The sequence below is a fragment of the Stylophora pistillata genome, chromosome 9 (assembly GCF_964205215.1).
Source record: "Stylophora pistillata chromosome 9, jaStyPist1.2, whole genome shotgun sequence".
NCBI classification, from domain to species: domain Eukaryota; kingdom Metazoa; phylum Cnidaria; class Anthozoa; order Scleractinia; family Pocilloporidae; genus Stylophora; species Stylophora pistillata.
Genome location: NC_142527.1, coordinates 23,594,396 through 23,600,153, shown reverse-complemented (window position 1 = coordinate 23,600,153; position 5,758 = coordinate 23,594,396). Strand labels below are relative to the sequence as shown.

Below are 5,758 nucleotides of genomic sequence, written 5' to 3'. Positions count from 1 at the left end.
TATTTGGCAGAACAATAGCTCAGCACGTGCTTTTTGAAACTTTGTACATTTCTTAACCGTCCTATGCAAAACAACAACGTGAAATCGCCAAAATTTGCGTCTTCTGTGAACCGAAACCGCGACGGCAAATTATCTTAACTTCCATTCGGAACTCAACGGCTACTTTATACGTCATGCTGAAGCTGAGCTGTGGCGCTGTATGAGACAGTAAGCTCCTGCGGCCATTTTTGAAATTCTAACAAAGAGTAGAAATTCATTTTTTAATCAAAGTCTTCCTTGGCGTCGCCGTCGTGGTTTCTTAAGGTCCCTATTTACTAACGCTCGAAACGTCAGCTTTTTAACTCTTTACGGTGGCCAATTTACCATTTCAACTTAGTTGATATAATCAAATTACCTTGCTGCCCCCATCGCCGCTACACCACAGTTTCTTTAGAAACTTACCCCCTTTATCAAAACAGTCGGTTTTGTTTTCGTTGCTTGTACTATAAATGGATGCCCAGTTTAGTTCTATATGTAATAAGCTCTTACTACCATCAAGACCGAAATGCAACTTAATCGTTGGTCTATGTTGCGTGGCCTTGGGCTGAGGCTATCGCTTTTACTTCATCAGCGATCAACCCATTCATATACTACTTCAGAAATGGAGACTTTTGTCAAGCCTTTCGTTGTACCTTTCGTTGACTGCCCAGTCTGCGCGCGCACAATTCACCTGATATTGATCTGAAACCTGAAAGAAATCGGATGGAACGAGATGGATGGACAAGAAGGAACTTAGCAAGTGCAGGGAAAGAGCAGTGAAGACAACCGAACCTAAATATTACTCCACTCAATCGCGAACCTGGCCGGCCTTCATAGACTGAGAATGTTCAAGCGGAACCTCATAACGTTTAACTGTTTTCAGACAACCCTTCATTGTAAGAAAGTCCGAGTGATCGAAGCATTTTAAATCCTGTCCCAGAAAAGAAGATTTACTCAGCAAGAATACTTTTACTTTTCCTAGGAACACCCATCACTTTGATAAATTATTCGTGCCCGTGCTAGATTCCTTTTTTTCGGTTACTTATTCAAATGACGACTAAAACGTGTCGAAGGATTAGAAGGGCTGTTTCAATGGGGCAGTGATTCGTGAACAACTACTCGTAATCTGTAAAACTTACTTCATATTCGTGTCTCAGTAATTCAAAACTCCTTATTATTAACAATTCAACACTGTCAAAAGATGAGCAGGTCTGCACGACCACTGAACGCTAACGTCCCTTTAGATATAGGATTTAGGTCTAGACTAAGGGGTGTTTATTTCGCCGGTATAGTTTCTTAAAAACAACTCGAATATGATCGAACGACAAGGAGAACAAATTTCCTCCCCGGAAATGGCTGTCGTGATGTTAAAAAGTTGCCCAAATGGAAAGAAGTTACTCAAAATTTACTGAACAGATGCAGAGCAAGGCGTGGTTAACCCCATCTAAGGAGAGGGGTAGGTGAGGAACTGACCGTTTTAAGCACCTTGTCCACCTTCCCCCACCCATCTTTCTGCCACCTCCCACACTTAAAGAGAGAAAGTTGCAAACCGCGATTCGCACGATAGGGTATTTTTTTCCACTGTGTGATAGTGCGAAAAATTACCCAAAGATGATGATTTGCAAAATCCTTTACACAGTTTGAAAAGAGGGGGGAAATTTAAAATCATCTCTAATATTCGCTGAAAAACTAAGGCGCGGTGGAATGGAGATTGGGCTGTGACCGGTTTATGCGCCGCGCGCCACTCTAGCTATCTACTTTGCACGTCGCTACAGTGAGGGTATTGTGCGCCCAGGTCAAAATGTCTCTCCATTAAGTATTCTTTCCTGTTATCTTAATTTTTTGAAAAGCGAACTAGTGATATCTCGATCTTGCATATAAACACGGCAAACGAAGAAATCTTTTAAGATCCGTGATTACCGAAACAATAAAAAAATGGGCCCCAGCCGGACGGGTGAAGTTTCCCCGTATCGCCCCTCCGCGGACCCCCCTCGGGTTAAATGGCCGAGTTGTGTAGTTATACAGCACGAAAATGAGGCGAAGGCGAGTACTTTACGCATTCATCCACTCGTAAGGCAATATTTTAATAAAGCATTAAAAGCCATCTGAGCGTCCTCGGGAGAAGTATTCATCAACAAGGATAATTCTGCGTACAGCTTTACAGCTAAATTTTCCTCGTTCAGTAATTCTGAGGTTGAGGTTTTTAAATGTAAATACACAAGACCTTTGGATATACCGCACCATGTCATTAAGTTCATGAATTAAGATTAATTTATCGGTCTTTAATTGATAGACGGATTGACTGACTGATAAGCTGGCCGACTTATTAACTGACATGCTGACCAATTTTTTGTTTGTTTGACCAATTAATTGAGTCAATGTTTTCTCCCGTGATGCATACGAGGAATCGAATGAAAAAAGTGTGCAAAGTGGTTCCTGCTTCTTGGGACAATTTTAGTCTACTAATTAGTTTGGGCGAGAATTTTTTTGGATCATTTGGGAGGGCAAACATTTGGAAAAGAAAAAGTCAGTAATCAGTAAATCTATATATTCATTATCTCTAATATAATAAAATGCTCATATCCCAGCGGCAGCACACTTTTATCAGAACAAATAGCGCAAATGTCCAAATAATCTTGTGAAGTCCTCTGTCTCAACCAATGGGATGCACAGGCCCATTAATGGAAGGTGTTGCCACAAATTCAACAAAGCAGGTCGAGATATTGTAGTGAGGGGTGTAGCAAGGGTCACCGTCCAATTCAAGTAACACCACTCTTATGGCCTGCATGTTCATCGAGAGCACGTTTGCTGGCACAAACAACGTCTGCTGTGGACCGACCACAGGCCAGTACCGACCTAAGTTGAAGCCATTGACGAAGGCTTGTCCTTTAGACCACCCTGCTACTTTGAGAAACGTGTCGTGTATATCGTTTCCGTGGGAGGTCAGTGGAATTTCGCCATGGAAGAAAGCCGGCGCGAAGGTGTCACTTGATGATGCAGGGTGAACATTTTCGTGCCCTTCTCCAGATATGTGAGAAAGTTCCTTTGAAACAACATTGCCCAGATTTATGGGATATATCTGCCAGTTTTTTATCAAAATTCCATTGATCGTAACATTTCCGAAGATTCCTTTAGGATCGACCATCTTGGGAAATGCATTGATTCTGCCTTCATTCTCGACCAGGATGTCTAATTGTGGCTGGCTTCTAACGACAAGTTTAACACTAGCCTGATCGAAGCTTCGAAACATGGTTGCCTGGCGTATTTTTCCTACGTAGATAATGGCCCTGTCACGGACTAAGCTGGAAATAGTTAAGCGAATGGTTGATGACAAGAACACCTTGGGGATCATAGTTCTGTAGAGGATATATCCGTAGTTCTGTCCTATCTGCTCCATGGTCAAAGGAAATGTGGCGTTAACAGGACCATGGGGAGCAGAGAGCTCGGATACAACATCTAGAAATGAAAACAATCTGGTCATTTTCACCTTGCCATAAGCAAACTTTGTCGTATTAGCTGGGATGGAAACGATTGGGATTTTCTCATGTTTAGATATGACCTCCCGTAGGACGTGAAATTTTGTGCCGGTATCACCAGCTTCTGTCAATGGTGCATCATAATCGTAACTGGTTGGAATAGGTTTGTATGAAAGCAAAATCATATTTGCACCACTCATAAAACCGAAATTAGTTCCTCCCTCGTACATGTAAAAGTTGACGGAAGCATTCATAGACAGGATCTTGTCAAGAGATTTTGCGACTAACGAAGCGTCCTTAACCTGGTGCTTCTCCCCCCAGTAGTCAATCCAACCGGTGTAAAACTCTGTATTCACTAGTGGTCCCTTGGGAGCAAACTTGCGCTGGAGTGCAAAAGCACTTTCAGGATCCTTTTCCGGTCCAAAATCGATAGTTGGGTATAGAGAGGGTATTGTACCACAATGAAAAAAGAATTCAAAAGCACTATCAACTGTGAAGAGAATCACATCATCACCCAGGTGTTTTCGAAACAACTGCTCCAAGTGTTTCATGTAGTCGTGGTCACAAACGAAGAAACTGCCGTATTCATTCTCAACTTGGACTGATATTATAGGGCCACCATTCACGTACAATAGCGGCTGCAGTTTGGGAAGCACAACGGACATCCAAGAGTCTACAGCATCGAGAAAACGCTTATCCTCGGACGACCGTACGCGAATACTTGGGTCCTTTAACAGCCAAGCTGGAAATCCTCCAAAATCCAATTCGGCGCAAATGTATGGACCAGCTCTCACGATGACGAGAAGTCCGAGGCTGTTTGCAAGCTCAATGAAACTCACCAGGTCTGCATTTCCTTCAAAGTTGTACTGCCCCCGAACTGGTTCGTGAATATTCCAGTGGATGTAAGTTTGAACTGTATTCAAACCACCTGCCTTCATCTTCAAGAGTCGATCTTTCCAGTAGAAACGTGGAACGCGAACGTAGTGAAGGCTCCCAGAAATGTAACGAAATGGCTCGCCATCCTTCAGGAAGCAATCGTTTTCGTAGTCGATAGTAAAAGACTTTGAATCAGTGTGCTGCAAAGCACAAACAAAGGCCAGGAAGAAAAGCAAAAAATTTCTAGATCTCATTTTCTTGTGCTTAGAATGAGTTAAAACATATATGATGATCTTTACCTATTTTTGTGTCTTTCTCAGCTATGACCTTTGTGTCGCGTGACAATCACCGGACTTTGTTTTGATAGCGTATCTAAACATCTAAACATAAATGTTTGTTAACGTTGCAAAAGAATAAGCCGAGGAATGATAAATTGGATCGTTCCATCCTGTTTGGAGCTAATTTTAATCATCAGGAGAGAGTTACTGCGATCTCCCCGGCAATATGCTGGTAGCCAAGCCAGGCCACGAACACATGATCTTGGACAAATTGAACGCAAATTTCGATTGCCATTTTCTTCATTTATTGATGACGAAAGGCACTATCTCTCAACATTATGTGACGAACAAGTAACTTTCAACCGATGGAAAACGTAAAATCTTTATTTAGCAGGTTAGAACGACTCCAAAAAAGGAATAATTGGCCAAATGATAAAGGAGTTATGTGCAGATTAACACAAATAAAAAGGGACCAAATTGAACAGTCAAGACTATGTTCTTCAAGAATCACATGGCTTGGCGTAGCTCCCTTAACCGGCCGACTTGCCCTCTCTCGTAGTGCCTACCTTACATGGTGCGATTTCTTTTAACGTTTTCAGGCGGGCGAAAGTAAATACGAGGCGAACACGAGAGGCCAGCTCAGCACCGGTACGCGAGGGTGTAATGCCCCTTTTCCCGCGCGTGACTCGGCGCAGTGCATAAATATGCCTCGCGATCTTTTTTGAATAATGGAAAACTGCTTGTGTGAGAATACATTGCCTCGTTGATGTTTTAAGAGGGCAGCGAAGCCGCAATCACAGACAGCAGAGCTACAATTTCTCCCTCCCGAACCTCTCATGCAGCTTCGGTGCTCGTTCTTTTGGCTCCGCCGTTCAGCGCTCCTATTTTCAAGTGCAATAATAATGAAGCCAGTGGCAACACTTCTTTCCCTGTCAACAAACCGTTGGGTGTTTCCAGACCCATTTAGAATAACGACTCATAAATTCAACATTTTTCCAGCCTCTTAAAGTACATCATTTGCATCACTTTGCCAGGTTGAGTTATGTATCGTTTACAAACTAACGTTAAGATGACTTAATCGAAACCTTTCTGTCTGGGTGTAAAGAGCCT

The 5,758-nt window shown here is 42.6% G+C and overlaps 1 pseudogene; it reads right to left on the bottom strand.

Moving 5' to 3' along the window:
• Positions 1-2,081: 2,081 nt before the first annotated feature.
• Positions 2,082-5,758, bottom strand: LOC111339013 (beta-galactosidase pseudogene; annotated as a pseudogene).